The 19,654-nt window shown below is 51.4% G+C and overlaps 1 protein-coding gene across 1 annotated transcript in view; it reads left to right on the top strand.

The window, feature by feature from the left end:
- The first annotated feature begins 15,538 nt into the window (after positions 1-15,538).
- Positions 15,539-19,654, top strand: part of TMC5 (transmembrane channel like 5) — a 130,709-nt gene continuing 126,593 nt past the window's right edge. The window contains exon 1 of the mRNA XM_084216707.1: positions 15,539-15,550. The gene's annotated coding sequence lies outside the window, so the exon portion shown is untranslated. The remainder of the gene's footprint in view (positions 15,551-19,654) is intronic.

Genomic DNA, 19,654 nt, shown 5'->3' with positions numbered 1-19,654 from the left:
TCAGCCCCCTCACACCATGTGGAGCAGATCCCAGCACCTCTCAGGGTGCTGAGGTCCCTCGGGTCCCCCCTCCTGGCTACAGCTTCTGCAGGAGCCAGTGAGAAGGGGCTCCCTCCTGCCATGCCCGTGCAATTCTTGCTGTCAGCAGCAGATGGCCAAATATTACCACACATACATAACATTTACATCCAAAAGGGCACATAATTGGGTAGAAATCGCCTTTCCTTGCCAGCATTTATTTATAAAATGGCATATGTACACTTGGCATTTACCTTTCTATATGCAACATTACTAAATGTGTGACAAATGGTGACACTCATTTCCTTTCCCATTCCTGACATGCTTGCCAAAGCAAAGAGCCTTAAGCAAACAAGCACTAGGATAAAGCCTTGTCCTAAACCACGTAAACCTAATTTCTTATTTCAAATTTTTTTACAGGATAGAAAAAGCCCCCAAGGCTCAGACCCAGCTGCAGCAAAGCCCAGGTCAGCAGCAGGTGGCAGAGCCTGAGGCATCCGGAATTTGGATGCAGAAAGTGTTTCATTAAACACATGAAAAGGCCCAGCAAGGGCTTGGGTTGTTCATGGTTTCAGCCGTTTTGAAGGAGAGCACACAAAGCTGTTCTCTCAGTGTCTCACAGGGGCAGAGGGAGGGGCTTTACCTGCACTCTTTAGCATTGCACAGCGTCTGGAAATAATCGACAGGGGCACAAGCACTAACGTGACAAACAGGAGCCAAAAGGCAAGGAATCACCTCTCCAGCACCACCCTGGGCACGTCTGCGCAGACAGTCAGGCACAGGCTGGGTTGGTTCAGCCAGGACACGTGCCAGACACTGACAACAAGGCTGCAGAGGATTGGGAGCACAGACACATCAGCACTGGATTCTCCATCGTCTCCTGGGGACCACGGCAAAAACACACCTGCCTTTGGCTGCCTTGGACAGGACTCTCCACTCTTTGGTGCTGCTATCTGCCAGATCCATCTTTCCCAGGGTTATTTGGAAAACCTACTTAGTAACTGGCTCCACATCCTTTACTGCACATCAGTTAAAGAGGACAAAGTGAGAAGGAAAAGTTCCATCACTTGAGCATGCTTTAAGGGAATGATTTTCCTGAAACACTGAGTTTCCAGCAGCTCAGAAATTGCCTTTTAATCCTGAAGTGATTAAAGATTACTCCAGGGTGCCAACCATAACCAAACCAACCCACCTCTTTGTGTACTGCTTGTGTAGCACTGGATTTTATGTTTCCTCAGAGCTTTGAGCTGTGTGCTAGATTGCCAGCAAGCTGGGTAGTAGCCTGAGCTACTGGAAAGATCCTTGGTGTCACCATCAACTGCAAAAAATGCATGACTGCCCCATTCTCACATCCTACTTAATTTTTGGCTGACATTTACCAACAGTGGCAGCCTATAACTCTCAAGAAGAAAGAATGTAGGATGGCTTTCTAAAAATGCATAATCTGGGGACCAGGTTGGCAAATAAGGCTGAATTGATATTAGATTTCTGCCTTTTTATGCTAAATCAATAGGGCTACAGGTATGCACAGAGGGCTTTCATGTTGAATGATAGCACTCATGCCACTTTCCCCTCCCCACAGCTTAGGAGGGGTGTGAAGATGCTCCAGATGCGATCCTGGCTGTAAAACACAGCAGCACACCCTACTCCAGACTAAACAGGGTGTGATATTCAGTGATCATTTCCCTCGAGCAGAAATCCAGCCTCTGGTTTGGATGCTGTTGGACTCCTCCTGGCAGCCTCTGTCACACAGCAGAAACCCTGCCCTGCCTTTAGTGTTCCAGCCCCAGTGCCTGACAGAGACCTTCTGTCTCACAAGCAGCATCCTCCTGAAATAGCATCTGTCCTTGCAATAACCATCCCTCCCTGATAACCAGACATGGCTTATCAGGGAGCTTCTAGGCCTCCAGTCTCTCCCTCAGCTGCCCAGATCCAAGAGTTTCCCTCTCCAACAGCCCTCCCTGCGCACCCTTGCTGCCTTCCTCTTCCCAGAGCCTCCTTTGCTCGTGCCCAAAGCCCTGTGGCTCTGCATCACCACTCTCCAGCTTGGACACACTCCTCACGTCGGGTCACACATGATGAGGGGATGCAAGGGCAGGAGCAGGAGCTGCAGCATCTCCTGAAGGGTCTTGGGCAGACAGGAATAGGATGTGCTCCAAAATGCACAGACAGCCTCAGCCTAATTTTTCAGGTTTATCAAATTATGGAGCATTCTTACAAGTGTGCATCAGCTTGGGCTCCAGCCATTTTGGAAACCAGTCCCTAAAAGTCCTATGTGTGTGTGTGTGTGTTGTATTTGTAACTGCTGTGACTAATTTCAGGATTTTCTTGCTTTAAAAGGAACCTGTCAGGGCATGGAGACGTAAAACAAATCTTTCTTCAGCTTAATGTATTTACAGACTTCTCTGTAGCTCAGGATTCTGATTTGATCAATTTGAGCAGGTATAGTTTAAGTACCAGAGTTTTGAATTCGAGAAAATAACTGCTTTTGTCTCCTGAGCCCTAATTCTGAGGGTATCACTGACTTTACAACAAACATAATCCCCCTCAGACACCAGCAATCCTGGTAGGCAGCTTTAGACACAGGCAATTGTACATTACGTCAGAGAAAACAGATCATCTGAAAGTAAAACAGCTCACCAAAGAGTAAACAAAGCATCCTGCCAAGGCTGATTGCACCGCGTTTCCCTGGCTGTGCACTCGCGGCTTCCACAGGGGCGTGTTTGGAGCCCAATTCCCTTTTCTGATGTCCGTTCCCAAAGAGAGCAAACCCAGAGGGAAGGGTCTGCTGGCCGGGGGGGTGAGTGCAGGACAGGGGATGCAGGAACCCCCGGGGGCTGTCACTGCAGGGGACAGACACCAGCGGCCCGCAGGTCTGGGAGCTCTGGGCTCCCTGTGGCCGGAGGAGCCCGCACGGAAATCTCTGCACGTGTGCGTTCATCATCATCCCATCATCATCATCATCATCATCATCCCCGCACGGCAGCGCGGGGCTGCTAAGCAACTGCAGCCGGCGAGGAGGCACTTCTGAGATAACGCTAAAAATAGTCCCGAGCAGGCGAGACAGCCGAGCAGCCGTGGCCGCTGACGTCAAGCTCTTCTTGCTGCCCTCTGTGCCACCGCCACGAACTCCTCTGGTGGCCGAGAGCTGCCCCGGAGCTCCCCCGGGACCGGCACCGGGCAGGGACCAGCGCTGCCGGCAGTCCCTGGCACACGGTGCCCGCCCTGTGCCCCGAGCCGGGCTCGTCCCTGCCCACGCTGGATTCGTACCTAACGCAGGAAGGAATGGGAAGAAGCCCCTGGGCAAATCTAGCGTTAGAAGGAGCAATTTGATTAAACTGACAAAATCATGCACACCATTGGAAATGACAAGTGACATCTACAAACACGAGGCAGAGCACACACCTCCCTCTGTCTCCTCAGCCTGCTGTTCCCAGCAGCTGAAATCACTTTTGTAACTCATCTGTACCAAACCCAGTTTGCCTCTCTCCTCATGCAGAGGTGGCAGGGAACATAAACCAAAACACAGGAAAAGGTGTCCGTACACTTTATGCAGCAGTGGTTGAAGCTCTAGGTCTGGAAGAGGGAGAAATGGCAGGAAGGAGTTCTGTGTTTTACCTGTTTGGTAAAAGCACACTGCCCTCATCACCAGGGGAGAGCCTTCTCTCCACCAGCTTTGGCACCAGTCCTGCCCAAAGTGAGCCACTACACCCTTTTTGGGGAGGCACAGTGCAAAACCACTCCAGTGAACTTATCCAGTGCAAGAATCATCCCTCTTTGTCCAATTCTCTCTTTTGGCAGCAGGGTATTTCTTGAGCACAGCCTGTCTCCATGACTGCAGCCCCTCACCACATCAGGGAAATTATCAGGGTGGAAAGAACCCCCCAGCTCCCTTTCCCCAGGGGTATTTTGGGCCAGATCTGCTCTCTCAGAGCACCAAGCTGGGCAACCCAGGTTCTAGCAGGGCTGAGGTGGGATGGAGGGAGTGTGCTCCTGGCAAGAGCTGTGGCAGGAAGGGTTGGTTAGTCACAGGCATTGAGCAACAGCCTCTTTCACCTCCTTGCAACACCAACTGCAGGAACAGGAAAGTCCAGGCAGGTGCTGCCCCACATTTAAGGATTACTTTGAATAACTTATCCCAGAGATGTGTTTAACTCCTTGAAATACCACTTTCTTTTAAAGCAGTGGCCCAAGATCCTGGGTAAGTTGTATCCAAAGTTCCATGAGTACAAAACCAGCAGCGAGAGCCCCCTGCTTCAAACCAGCAAAGGAGCATACCAGCAATGAGCCTGGTGACACCCACACAGGGATGCCCTGGAAACCAGGACATGCTGAACTCAGTGTTCTTGGTAACCCAGGCAAGCACCTTTACCACACATTGTCCCGCCTCATGTCTTTTTCTACAAAAGCAGCACAAAGCCCTAGGCAGCAGCCTTGCAAACTGACCCCACACCACTTCCCTTGCAGGTACCTGGGATGGTGTTTCTTCTTCTTCCCCCTAAGGTGCTGTTATGGCAGGTGCTGCTTCCAGGGTGCAGCTCTTATGGCAGGTGATGTTTGCACCTGCAGCCAACACACACAACGTGGATCATCAGCTCCCTTGGTCACCCAGGAGAAAACCCAGGAGAAGGCAGCAAGGTCTGATGAGCAGCAGGTGGCTCCTAGCTGGCACTGAGCTCTTTGCTCTTTCCAGGACCTTCCTCCCAGCACACAAAAACTCACATGGAGAAAGGGCAGAGCTAGAAACCAAATTTTGATGTTCATTGTAGAGAAAATGGCCTCTCTGCAGCTGGGCCATAAATTTCCCTGTGAGTGTAAAGGAGACATGGGTGCACATGTCTTCCAAATACCAATGTCATTTTCAGTGGGAGTAAAACCTAACTGATCTTTAACATGCAGCAGTTAATGCCTTTTGTACATCAACACTACTAGTGAAACAAACACCAGATTTTACTAAAATGAGTACGTGTCAACAGATCGGTGAGTCACACACACCCAGTTGCAGACTCTGAATTACCCAGAAGCTTTCCTCTTCAGCACTTTTTATCCAGTAATGATAGAAACATCTCAGCTGGAAATCCTGGTGCATCCCCAGTCTTTCTTGTTCTTGCCCTGAAGCTGAGGTTTCAGCATGTTTGGAAAGAGATTTCCAAGTGGGAAATACCAAATGTATCAGCCACACATATGCAGCAGTGGAAACCTCAAGGCAGCAGCTGCCACTAAACCTTTCCACAAACCCAAATGGAGAAGGTTCAGCCAAAACAGGAGGCCTGTAAACATTTTGGAGCAGGCTTGTTGTGACCCTTCCTGACCATCCCTGCCACCCAAACACACTGAGCACTTGCTGGGAAAGTGGAGCTGCCTGGGACCCTGGGATGCCCAGCCTGTGGTTGAAGACTGCCACAGCTTCACTTATATTTGCTGCTTCTCTTTACAGCTTACTTTGAATGAATCATCACAAAAAAGGTGAGGGTTTGATACCTCACAGCTGTGAAGTATAAAGAAAGACCTTTAGAGATATCTTGCACCATAAATGTATTTGTCTGCGCTGGTCTATATCTAGGTGATAAATGAAGACACTTGAAAGAGCTTCTTAATCTTTGAAAAGCAAACCAAAGCCAATAATCCTTTCTAGTTTTATTATACCATCCATCCAATTTCCTTTGCTCTGCTTCCAAGAGCATTGGTGGCAGATGGGCAGTCTACAGCTTCCAGCCTGGCTGGGTTTGTTGGTGGGGTTCATTGCAGGGTGAAGGCACTGGAACCACTGAGCAATTATCCCCACTGTGCTGCCCTCAGGCTCCACCAGGGCTGCAAGCCTTCTTCCTCAAGGCCAACCTCCAACAAAATCTCGTATCAAGCCAGAAAATGAAGACTGACTTTAATGTATATAAATATCTCAAAGGCAGGTACAAAGAGGATGGTGCCAGATCCTTCAGTGGTGCCCAGCGACAGGACAAGGAGCAGTGGCCACAAACTAAAACACAAGAAGTTTCACCTCAACATAAGGAAGAACTTCTTTACATTGAGGATGGCAGAGCACCAGAACAGGCTGCCCAGAGAGGCTGAGGAGTCTCCCTCTACAGAGACCTTCAACACCCCTCTGGATGCATTCCTGTGTGACCTGCTCCAGGTGACCCTGCCTCGACAGGGGCACTGGACTGGATGATCTCCAGAGATCCCTTCCAACCCTAACTATTCCATGATTCTACAGCTCCACAAGCCACCTCTCATCTCCTGGGAAATCTTTCAGAGCTCTGGTGATTCTCACAAGTGACAGCCATCCACACCAGTCTACAGCCACCCACAGCTCTCTGAGGACCCAAACCAGCTGCCAAAAAAGGCCTACCACCATCACAACCCCACAGTGAGGTGGGAGGATGTTACAGAATCGAGAGCCTATTGCTATGCTTCATTTTCCCTCTGGGCTCCACCATGAAGCCTCTTCAATAATGGCTTTATGGCTCCATCAATCTTATTTAAACTTCAGTACAAATAAATTGCAGCACATTCAGAGTTCCATCACAGTGCTCTGACTCACCCAGTCCCAGCAGACATTGTATATTAAATTAGGTTTGGAATGTATTCAAAAGCAATAGTTTCAGCTTCTCCAGCTAACTCTCCATGCTGTATGTTAGGGGAAAGGCAGAGCAGGAGGTCAGGCCCAGTGCCTCAGTGGGCTGGGTTCTGAATTCCTGTCCTTGTCCCCAGCTGCAGCAAGGGGTTCTTGCTGTCCTGTCTGGGACAATTCCACCGTGGTTCCCACGGGGTGCAGGGACACAGCCTGTCTCACCATGCACCACAGCATGTGCAGGAACCTCTGCTGTGGCACCCAAAGCACCTCCTCCTCCTTCCTGGGGAGCACTCTTCACACTCTTTCCTTGTTCCAGCATGAAGTTCCTCTCACAGGGGATTGTTCTCCATGAACTTCTCCAGTGTGAGTCCCCCACAAGCTGCAGTCCTTCAGGAGCTGCCTGCTCCAGTGTGGGTTCCCTGTGAGGCCACAGGTCCTGTCAGCAAACCTGCTCCAGCTGGGCTCCTCTCTCCACAGGTCCTGTCAGGAGCCTGCTCCAGCCTGGGCTCCTCTCTCCACAGGTCCTGTCAGGAGCCTGCTCCAGCCTGGGCTCCTCTCTCCACAGGTCCTGTCAGGAGCCTGCTCCAGCTGGGCTCCTCTCTCCACAGGTCCTGTCAGGAGCCTGCTCCAGCCTGGGCTCCTCTCTCCACAGGTCCTGTCAGGAGCTGCTCCAGCCTGGGCTTCCCACAAGGTCACAGCCTCCTTTGGGCACCCCTCTGCCAGACCTAGAGAGACTGGGAGTTGTGGTCCTAATCTATCACAATGTTTCCTTCAGAAAACCAAAGGTGTATTCTTAAAATAATTCAGTATTATCCAAATCATGTGGTCCTTTATGACTGAAAGAAGTTAAGGACTGAATTCCTTTCTAAAGGGTCCCATCCTTGAGATGTAATTCAGGGGCCTGTTGGATGCAAACTACAACAGCAACAACAAAGAGACAAGAAAAAAAACCAACCAACTAACCAAAAAAAAAAAAATCAAAAATCCAAACCCCCCCCCCCCCACAAAGTAAACCCCTCCCAAACCACAAAAAAACCCAACCAACCAAAAACCCCAAACCCTGATGTTTTCTTCTCCTTTGCTTTCCTGCAGCAGCAAGGAGCAAGGCTGCACACAGTGTCACCCCAGGGGCTGGGGGTGGTTGTGTCCCTGTGTCCCACAGTGCCCAGGGAATCCATGCTGAAACCTGGGCAGCATCACAACAGCACGTGGAGATGCAGAAGTGCCAAGAATGCTTCCAAGGAGCAAAAAAAAAAAAAAAGAGGGTGAGCTGCTTAAACGGAATTACTTTTTCACTCACTGGCTGGCAAGATAATGATCTGACACAGCTAATTAGCAAATTCCTGAGGCTGTTGTAACCCTCAGACCAGCAGCATACCAAACTCAGTTAATTCAGTTGCTCAGTCTCCTCCGCCCCCTCTTGCTGTGTACCCTTATCTCCTTTGAGAAGCCAAGGGGAAACACTCCCTGTTTAACCGCCTGTGCTCTGGAGTGGTTGCCAATCAGTGGACATGAGCATCAGCTTTAGATGCAGATATCCAATTAATCTAATCTGCCTGCTGGTTGATTGATATCTGCGAGGTTGGTGTTCAAGGGAGAGTGCCTCGGAGAGCGGCCAGTCAGGCGGAGGTGTTGATAGTACAGATTAATGCAGGCTCGGGCTCTCCCCACGCCCTGGCTCTGTGTGCAGCAGCAGCCCCGGCTGGGAGGAAGCAGCAGCTCTCAGCTCTGCCCCTTTACTTCAGCTGCATTCCCATTCCAAAGCAAGAGGCAGAGGGTCTGTGGTGATAAGGGCTTCCAAGGCAAAAGGGCATCTCTACTGACCTTGAAAAGCTACTGAGATATTTATATTTACCTCTGTAGCAAACTGAGCCTGCCCTTTCCAGGTCCTGCCAGCAGGTCTCAGAATTTTCTGGTTTTGCTGGTGTTAGGGGCCACAGCTATACCTGCAAGGACCTTGGGGCAGCTCCAGCCATGGGCTGACCTTTTCCTAAGCTGCGCTGGTCAAGCCTGGAGAAGGACAAGTACTGAGGTTTTTCTTCCTTTCTAAATCGTTTCAGGGTGCTCAGCAAAAGCTGCTCTGTGACATCGATGCCCGGCAGCTTTCCTGGATAAATCAGGTATTCCCCAGTCACTGGGCATGTGAAGAGAGGGCTTGCACAGTGCCTGCAGCCCTGGCACTGCCCCAGGGTGCCCACTCCATCCTGCCAAGCACTGCCTTGGTCCTCCTGCCTGGAGTTTTTGGGGTGGGGACTGGTGGTGCCTCCTACCTACAGGGCCATGGGAAGCCTTGAGCGCCCATCAATAATTTAGGATAGAAAAGACCTTTAAGACCATTTAACGCCACTGTTAACCCAGCACTGCCAAGTTCACCACTGACCCCTGTTCCACATCTGCATGCCTTTACAGTATCTCCATGGATGGGGACTCCACCTTCAGACAAGGGAGGGGTATGAGCCCACCAGCCTTGACCAGCTCTGTGCAAGTGGGTGCACGCAGGCTGTTCCAGACATGGATCTGGAGACATGCCAGGAGGGGTTTTGAACTTGGATGGGTCAGGGCACCGCAGTGCCACACTCCCCTCTCCTCACCCAATTTCCCAGGCTCCCTGAGGGAGGCAGGCAGCTGCACAGCCCAAAGGGTGCTGGCATAGCTCAGCCAGGCCTGACCCTGCTGCACTTGCATCCTGCCTGAGCTGGGGTGGGGAGGTGAAATGCTGGCTTTGCATCCAGGGATGCTCTGGCAGCGCTGTGGTGGCACAGGAGTGGCTAGACTGCAGGTGGTGCAGGGCAGACTCAAAGCAGATCTTGCCTTTGCTTCCTCTTGCAGGGCTCTGGTATCACTATCACAAGAGTTCCACAGCACTCAGACCCTCCAGGCTGCCTCTGTGGGCCTGGCAAGGCAGGAGCTCTGGGCCTCCATCTCATGGCTCCTCTTCCACAGCATCCACTCGGACTCTTCCACAGCCTCCCATCCCAGCACAGCAGCAGGGCACTGCTTCTTCTGGCATTGAAAATAAAACATGGGGTGTGTGGCTTGTGAACCCGTGTGTGCATGGAGTGCTGATGGTTCTGGTGCTGAGGGTGGCCGGGGTCAGCCCTGCTCCAGGCAGAGCACAGGAAGCAGCAGGTTGGGCACACTGAGGCGCTGCGAGCGCCGCGGCAGCTGATGCGTCTGCCGTGATGACTCACTGCTGTTGATTCGGGCAGAGGCAAGAAAAACAGCCTGAATGGCACCAATTTAACATTCTTATCCTCAGCGATGGGCTATTAGCTCAGAGCAGATCCCCATCCCATGCTCCCCCCCACCTCCTTTCAGTACAGCATCACTGAAATTTATTTTTCAGTGTCAGAAAAGTGATTTATTGACAGCCTTATATTTGGGAAACCAGTTTACATCACTAACAGAGACATCACATACAAATGGATCACATCTGCATCAACAAAATACCTGGCACACTTTGACTTGATAATCTCCTCAGGCAATTTTTCTTTTTTTTAATGGCTGCTCAAACATTGCTTTATGACCATGGGAAGGATAGGAGGAACCTGTAGAACACATGCTCATGATAGCTGGTCAGGATGACTGTCCCTGGGCAGCTCTCCCAAAAGCATTCATCCCAAAACAGAGTTTTACTCAGGGTGAACCCCCAGGAGGTATTTCAGCCCTGCTGCAGCTGCAGCCAAACCACTGGTGGAGCTGCACCAAGTACCAGTGGTGGGTGCTTCCCCAGTGGAGAAGGGAGCACAGAGCACAAAGCAGCCCCAGGGGGTTCAGAACATGCCACTGCAGTGTGGGTGGCAGCTCAGCTCCAGCCTGGTGTGGGAGGTGAGCTGTCAGATTGCATTTCCTACATCCAGCCTCAACAGACACATCTACTCACTTTTATTTTTCCAATAATTTCCATTTTCTCTTTTCCTTTTCAAAGGACCACAGATGAGCTATGTGGTCTCACACAAATGAAAAAAAAGGCTGTCATTCCAACAAATAACCTCTACAGCTGCTGGTACCTGGGAGCTGTCAGAGCATAATCTGTCTTGAAAGAAATCACACTGGTGGATTTTGTGGGGATGGATGGATGGATGGATTGAGTCATGCTTAGCTCTGGATGGGGCTCACCAGAGAAGGAGCAGATATTCTGCTTTCTGAAGTTCATTTCTGAAACCTGTTGTGCCTGGTGGTAGTAGTTACCATTCCACCCTGGGCCCCACACAGACTAAACACTGTATATAAAATAGAATACTCACTTGTTTGCAGCTCCTAAGCTCCATTTTTAAGCCCAGGAAAGGGCTCATTACGTGGCTCCAGATATTGCAGCGTGCCCCTGAAGCAAACAGGTGGACCTGAGACTTTCCATTTCAGTAAATAATTTTCATACTCACTGAAAATCTTTATCTATGTTGGGTTGAAACACTAAAAAGCCACTCGAGTATGTTGTTTGGAAGAAAGAGCTGCCGGCATCCCACTACACGGTGTGATCTCTTGGACGCTCAGCTCGGGCTGTCGGGTGGCACCACGGCGACAGCTCAGGCAGCGCTCGGGGCTCTCCCCTCGCACCAGGGTCACTCACAGGGTGAAGGGAACAGAGCAGTGCCTGAGGGACATTACCCTGCCATGGGCACCGCTGCGGGGCGGCCGTGCCTGCCGATTTGCATAGCCGAGAGATGGCAGCACGCTCTCACGGATGGGGAGCGCTCCCGCCAGCGGGGACACGGCGGAGGGACAGCCTGGTGCCAGGGCGGCTGCGGCGGGGCTGCAGCGCTGGCGTGGGTCGGGGACGGGGCCGCTGCCTCGTGCAGCCCCCGGGGCAGCCCCCGGGGCAGCCCCCGGTGCAATCTCCGGTGCACCCCCCGGTGCAACCCCCGGTGCAGACTCCGGTGTGGACTCCGGTGCAGCCCCCGGTGCAGCTCCCGGTGCAGCCCCCGGTGCAGCCCCCGGTGCAGCTCCCGGTGCAGCTCCCGGTGTAGACTCCGGTGCAGCCCCCGGTGCAGCTCCCGGTGCAGCCCTCGGTCCCCGCCGAGCAGCGGCACTCCCGGAGGACACGGCAGGAATCATTTTTCGGACACCTCATCCATTGTCATCCCCTCCGGCCCGGAGCGGGAGATGGGCTGGGTATCCAGGCGTTTGCCGGTGTGGGTGACCTGTTCTTCATCTTCTGAGTGCTGTTTGGAGGAGAAAAAAGAACATTTACAGCATCCTTGGTCAAGTTGTGCATCTGGAATGAGTCTCCCTTGCCCTGTCCCTCGCACAGAGCGGCTGCCAGTGCCCCCAGCGCACACCGACCTGTTTGAGTGCACCATCAGAGGTCGAGCAGAGAAACTCGCAGAATGTCTTAATGTTTGCCTTTTCCAAAATAACAAATCCATGAGATTATTGCTTCCGTTTGCTTTTTTCCCCCTACTCTATCCCTATTTCTGCTGTGCTCCAAGTGGCTCCCTCCCATGGGACCCCACCAGGCTGCTGCCACCACCTCCAGTCCCAACTTCATAACCAGAAGAACCTGGAGTTTGTTTTTGGAAGCAAGGCTGTGCTCTACAATCCCTGTGAAAACAGAAGGAACTAAGGGGGCAAAGAGCTGCAGGTAAATTCAGCCGGCAGAGCGGCTCGAAGGACGGGCTCAGGGCGGCAGTGGCGCCCTGCCACGGGTGACACGGGTGCCTGCCCCAGGGGAAGCCTGGCGACAGAGAAGCCCATCAGTGACAGGGCACAGCGGCCCTCCAGGAGCTCCCTGCGTTAGGATAATCTCATCTGCCGTGCATTAAGGTCCAGGTCGGGGCTGAGCATTTCCAGCGCTCCGGGGCCCATCTGGCCGGTCTGGAAAGCCCCAGCAGGGGAGCTACCCTGGCTCTGCAATCTTTTTGTCGCATTCTCCGAGTCCAACCCAGCTCTTGGGGGTTACCTTCCCAGCCTGATCACAGCCCCACCCTAAACAATTGTGCATCATCAACAACAATGAGCCCAGCAGTGGGAGCCGTGATTCATCCCCCACGGCCTATAGCTCGTACAACATATGGCAATGCATTTTCAGAACCTGGGGATGCAAAGAGGGACACACAGCACAAACCAGGGAGGGTGGCAAGAGGCTCTCTTGATCACAAAGTTGGCACATGGCTGCAGATGGGCTCCCAAATCCCTCTGTGCCTGGAGGAGACAGTGAAGCCCAGGAAAGTGATGGTGGCTGTCCTGCATCCCAGCATCCCCCCTCACACTGACTCACCTGTGTGAGCTGCACTGCTCACACCCAGCCTGCTTGACTTTCTAACAGGGAATGCAAGCCAGAAATACCCACAGAAAACCATGCATCCTTTGGTAAATTAAGAGAGATCAGATTCCATCTCACCAGAAGTATTTGTGTGGCTCCTTCTCTTTTCCTGGATGGTCTCACTTCTCCTGAAACACCAAAGGTGATTTAGCCCAAACTACAGACTGTAAAGACATAAATCTAGAAGCAATTCCACTGCCATTATTGATGGTGTTGTAGGTTCATTCCAGCACAGACAAGGAAACTGCTGGAAAATTCAGACATATGCCCCAAATGGCATATTAATAATGAGATCTTTCAAAGGAGGATCCATGACTCATCCAAGAAGAAAAATGGGTCATTCACTACACTGAACTCTTCAAACAAAACAGCAGCTTTTTTTGGGTTTTCCCAGTTTAAACCAGAAAAATAGAGAAAGTAATGGGAGGGAAAATGTGGTGGCTGCAGCTGCCAGACAATATGAGCAGTGAGAGCCTGCACTGGCATTTTGGGGTTAAAAATCCCACCCTGACAGGCATTCTGTGTCTTGTATGGCTGTTTCCTAAAACCAGGAGTGCAAGGACTGCCACATCCTTCATCATCACCTCACCCCTCTCCACCCAAAGCCACACGCTCTCAAGTCTTTCCCCAAAAATTCACCAGTGCTTTCCCAAAAGTAACATCTTGGGGGTACCCAGGGTTCAAGAGACCAAAGCCACCAGCACCAGGATGATTTGGGAGCCTGGTGGCTTTTGCCTTGGTAGTCACCCTGCAAGGGACATGCCTGCAGCAGAGAGCACCAAGGGGCCAGGACAACATGCAGTGAAGGGTTAACTTGCTGTAGAATACAGCCAAAACCATAAAACCTGAGCAAGGCTTTTCAGTAACTGTGTTACTGCCAGGGCAGGAGCTGCTCTGCCTCACTTGTGTGGATATGGGGCCCTAACACTGAAATCCCAGTCAGACAGGTGCACATGGGGGATCAGAGGGATCATGTGCCAAGGGACACAGCCCCCAGCCCCCTCCTGCTGATCCCTTGATGGAGTCAGGGCAGAAAAAAGGGCAGGTTGCAAAGTTAGCATTTAAGATGTCATTAGAGCTGTTAATCTTATTGCTATTACTATATTATAATCTCTTTCACAACCTATCTAAATCCAGGGCAGCTATCCATACTGGATTATTACATTCACCATTTGCATTCAGCATTTATTTGGGACCATGATTTCATATAATACTTTGGAGTTTAATAAAGGCCATGGCCCTTTCCTGTAAGCAGTTGCCCTCCACACTGATGAAATACCACATTTAATTGCTTTAACCTGTACTGCTGCTCGTTCCTTCCTCTCCCTCTGCCTGGATCTTCACATTGTGTCTGCTGGGTGCAGCCTGTGTATGAGGACAGAGGCAGCTGGCCACGATGGGGATGAGGTGCAGCAGCCCCCATGCTCCACAGGGCACCGGTGCCAGCACTCTGAGCAGAGTGGGACCCCATGAAGGTCTTACATCCTCATGTGGACAAGCCCCTAATTTAATTATCTCAACAAGACGAAAGAGGAGCTCGTGGCAAGTGGCTTTTTGCTGCTAAGCAAATACTTGACAAGGAATGCTGAGCTCTTAAACAGCCACTGGGTTGTGGGTCAATTGACTTTCACGAAGCCAGGGTCATGGAGCCTAAACAACATCCAAATCAAATTAATTTTTCCTTCAGGATAAAAAGAGAAGCCTGCCCTATCCTCTTCTCCAGCCACCTCTGAAAGTTTCAGCCAGCCCTGCAGCATCGTCCTTTCCCACTGCTCCACAGTTAGTGACAGCTTTGCAATACCAAAATCCAGTAAGCATTTATTCTGAGCTGGTATTTTTGCAAGTCTCTGTGCACTCTGGAAGCAGAGCAGGGTGGTTATTCCCCTGTGAGCAGCATCACAGCCAGCCCATCTCAGCCGGTGGGCGCTGCTCCTGGGGCCCCTCCTCTTGTGTGACCCTCACCTCCTCCCCTGGACACTTGGGGACACAGTTAAATCTCTTGCCTTCCTACCCTGTGTCTGAGTCTCAAGAACAGCCAGAGGAGGATATTTTGGGTCCTTTCTTTGCAAGAAGAGAGCTTCCTGTCCCACCCCGAGTCTCCCATCACAAGTCACTTGGATTTTATGTTAACCCAAGCAATAGCACAAGTACAAATGATGTCAGAGGGGATGAGCAGAGCAAGCACCCTCTTCCTAGGCCAGGGGTACGTTCCTGGGTGTCTGTGGGAGGGATGCTGTCATAACACACCCACACTCCAGCAGAGTTCCCATTCAGAAATCTGCTCAACAACAGCACCACCCGCTCCCTCACAGCCCTTGACAAGCAGGGATTTGTTGGCATCCTGACAAAGAGCTTCACAAACGAGGCAATCAGCAGCCCAGTATAATTTTCAAGAAATACAAATGAGCAAATATCTAGTTGCCATAGTAACCCTGAGAGCTGGACTAGACTTTTTTGGTAGATTCCCAAATACAGCTACATTTTGCCAGCACAGCAGGAGCGTGGTCCCCAGGACCCCGCTTGGGGACAGCAGCCAGGACTGCTGAGCAACATCAGCTCTTTCAGCATCAGCCCAGAACAGCCCTGTGCTCTCTGACCAGCTCACAGTGCCAGCTGTGGATCTTTTCTCTCTCACATCACCTGTGCTTTGGCTCTGTGTCCTTCAAGGCTGACCGGCTCTCCGAGCAGGGAGCGCAGTGGGAATTGTGTTCCTGTCAGATCTGTGCTTTACCTCTGATCAATGGCAGCTCTGGCAATTTGCACCCAGGAGGGAAAGTTTCCAGCCAAGTTACTGAGCCCCAGCAAAGCAAAAGTGGTTAATGAAAAACACAGCCACCCTTTTCAGGTGGCCGTGCTGCAGAGCCAGTGCCAAACAGGGACCGGGGTACTGGCCCTCAGCCAGCTCTCCCCACCAAGGCAGTTTTCTCTGGAGACCTGGAAATCCTTGGCCACAGAAGAGAAAGAGACTTTTGGGGTACCAAAAGGGAACAATCAAAAGCACAATGGGCCCTGGCATGGCATGGCTCCTGTGCTGAGCCAGCCCCATCCCAGGGCCCCCAGCCTGGGGGAGCTCCTGGCAGCTATGAGCCACTCCGAGGGGAACTGCTGCTGCTGGAAGTTTCACTGAGCTTTTGCAATTAGTTCAGGTGCCATTACACAGCAGCAGCTTCCAGGCTGTATAAATGCAGCCTGATTCATGCCTCTCTCAGGGGGCATGGCTGCTGCAACCGAGCCCTCACACTGCCCAGAAGGAGATCCATTTCCCAGCAGGTTTGTCCCCACTGGCTCCCACTGTCCCACTCATTCACTGGCAGCAGCAGGGAGCAGATGACATCAGGCAGGATGGGAAAACCCTCCTGCAGAACAGCAGGAGCACCTCAGCTAAGCCAACATCCACTGGGACCCACACAGCACAAACCCTGCTCACCCTCCCCGTGCCCCACTGCTCCATCTCTCCCTGCTGCAGACATTTGGGATGTGCCAAAGCTGTGGGATTTAACATTAACCCCATTGCACAGATGGGTAACATCATTTATCACAGGGCTTTGTGGCTTGGGGTTTTTGGGGATGGGGCTCACTGCTGCAGCCAGTCTGTAATGTACTCTCTGAGCTGCTCAAAGCATGGTTTTGGTCCCAAGATATTTTTGTTCTCTGTCAAAGGGAACCACTCTGTGGCATCCTGGCCTCAGGGCAGGAGCTGAGCCACTGCTCAGGCAATTAAATCCAAGGGAAATGCACAAGAAAAAGCTCATGCTTCAGCCGTGCAGCCCTTATTCTCCCAGCCATTTACGGGAGGAAAAAATCTTAAGTGAATTAATAGAGGAAAGGACAGCCTAGCCCAGCCCAGCCAGGCATCGGAGCAGTCAAGATAATCACTGGGGAGGAAAATCCTCACAGGCTGTGCCAGGGCAGCACAAGCGTGCCCATAAGCTGTGACATCCATGTCCTGTGTCACAACATCCAGCACCACACCTCAGGAAACGATCAAAGTAGGCAGGCCCATCCCTCCCCACTGCCATGCCAGGGCTGGGGGCAATATTGCCTCTACAGCTCAGAAATGGGGTACAAGGAGGGTAAAGACTATTTTGGTTCACTCCCAGGCTACATCACACACTGTTCACACTTACTCCAGCCTTCATGCATTACAAAAGAATGTGTTCAACCCCTAAGAAAATCAGGGTCATAAAAATACCCCTGGGAATCAGTCACTTGCAGATGATGTGCAGGAAAGGTGTCAGAGAGTCCTGCTGCTGCCAGGTTTCCCGTTGCCTGCCCCACAGAGCAAGTCAGGAGGGAGAAATTCAAGATAACAAGGGAGTGAGGGGCTATGGGACACAGAGAACAGAAAAATAAAGAAGTTCAGCCTGGAATCTGGAGCTGCTCCAGGCCATGCAGAGTCTGGAACCGTCCATGCCGAGAGAAAGGCGTGGCCCATCTTTCATCAAGCCAGATCCACTAGAAGTTCATTAAGGAGGTGAAAACTCCTGTTGTTTTCTGAATTTTATTTGATTACTGTGAAACAGAAGACACTGGCAAGGACACAGGGTTGATTTTTAAGTAAAGACCCTGGAGCCAAAGGAGAAAGACAGGGGGGCTGTGAAACAAAGCCCCTATTAACTTTGGTCCTGACTTTCAGGTCATGCATGTTCAGTTCTTTTTACCTGGAAATGAAGATGTTAATTGGAGGTGACAGCTTTCATTGGACTCCCCATTAGCAATATTTTTAACCACAGTAGGGCCCACATCTTCAAACACTTTCCCAAGGGAAGGTTTTAACCTTTCTTTTGAAACATCTCATACCACTTGCAGGGAAAAAAGACAGTTGTTTGGCTCGAGGCATACCAATCCCCAGCCGTGATGAACTCCCAGCTCCTCTGGACGGGAGACACAGCAGGAACAGGGAAAGCAAACTGGGGAGGGGCAGCCTGGAGCCAGCCCCGTGCCAGCATCTCCCCGTTGGTGGCAGTCCATCCATCCAGCCCAGCCCTTGGGACAGGCTGGGGCACGGCCAGCCCCAGGGGACACTGGGCTGTGCTGTGACAGCTCCAGCACAGATCCAGGAGCACACCCCAGAGCCAGGAGCTCATCACACATGTCCTGCTCCACACTTGGCTCTCCAAACCCTTTTCTGCCACAGACCACATCAGCTTTATCCACCTTGCTGCATCCAAGAGCTTTCTTTTTAAACAGCTGGTTTCTCCACACACTGTTGTCATCCATACATAATTTATCATTTTCAGGTGAAACTAAAGCCTCTAGAAAACACACCCAATGCTGAAATCCAGGACCAAAGACTATACAAATGGCTAACTCTCCATATAAATATCTGAATAGTGTGTATATTAATTTCAAAAATCCAATTTAAAATATAGTTTCATTTCCATGTATAATCAATTTTTTGTTGTTTATTTATATATAAAAATACAACATCAGGGATGACAGAACTTTCTTATTTTAGAAATTTGCTCCGGCACACACATTCCACTTACAAGACCATTATAACCCCCACCAAATTTTCCAGCTTCTCTCCAAGTGGAAACATCCCAGCTGAAAGCTCCAATGCCATCTGAGGAAGCAGTTCCAAGCTCCCAGGGGAGCCTCAGCTACTGACCTCAATTGCACCCAGTGTGATAATTCTGGAAAGGCTTCGTTTGGGAATGTTGCATTTCTAAGATGGTGGCATCAAGGGGGACCAGACAATTTTATGGCAATGCTTTCCTCCTCTTTGCAGGCAGCAGCTGAGATGGGTCAGATCCTGTGGCTTTGCCAGAGCAGGGGCAAAAGGGACTCATGGCTCCCAGGAGGGGGCAAGGAGCCCCTCTGCACAGGGCTACCTGCAAAGCACCTGGATGCCACAGGGCTGTGAGGGATCAGCCCGGGATCCCTGGGGAGCACTGGATTTACTGTGTCTGACTGGATCCAGCAGTGCCCTTGGAACTGTGTCCCCTAAGGAGAAGCCTGGTTTTCCCTCAGTAGTGCTGCCTTTCCCCTGGCACCAGCACAGCCCCACCTACACCAAACCCTGCAAATCCATCCCTGTCCAAGCAGGAGTGTCCCATCTCCACACAGAGCACTTCAAACAAGGCACAGGAGCTGCCACAACCACACACACCTCCCCAGAAATACTCACCTGGGAGACAGAAGTACTTCTGTGGTGCCACTGCAGCAGGGCACATCAGCAAGGACTCAGGGAGAAAACATCACCCACCAGGACAGGGAGCTGCAGCAAACACTGCAAGCTCTCCCCAGCCAGGACTGGGTTGTGAGGATGGGCACTGCCTGGCCCACACACCCTCCATGGTGCCTCTGTGCTTGCTGGGGGCCAGGCAAAAGGCAGGGTGAGCGCACAGGCTGCCCCATGCACCCCAAAAAACACTCAGGGTCTAGAAAATAAACTTTCCTAGGTATCTGCTTTCCCCCAACACACCTCTGTAACACAGAGCAGGTTGGGGAAAAAACAACTTCTTCCACAGAAAACCCCAAGCCCCCAGGAAATCACTGCTACTCCAGTGCAAGAAAGACAGTGGAGCCTCCACCTGCTGTTTGCCGTTTATTTTAGCAGAGAGAAAAAGAAATGGACAAGAGGCATTTTGCATAACTTAACAGAAAATAACGCTTGTCCTCCACTCTTCACAGATCAACAGGCAAAAGCATTTCCTACACATGGCTATTTTTGGGTGCTAACAGTTTGGTGTACTGGTAAAATCATGGGTTTCCTCTAACACGCTGTGATGGCTGATCTGAAATCCAAAGCCAGACTCGGGCTTGGGGGCTCCTCTGCTGTTGAAGGCAGCTCCTGT

Source organism: Fringilla coelebs, assembly GCF_963513975.1.
Source record: "Fringilla coelebs genome assembly, chromosome: 16".
Classification (NCBI taxonomy): Eukaryota; Metazoa; Chordata; class Aves; order Passeriformes; family Fringillidae; genus Fringilla; species Fringilla coelebs.
The sequence above is the reverse complement of the archived record's forward strand: the minus strand, read 5'-3'. Positions and strand labels throughout refer to the sequence as shown.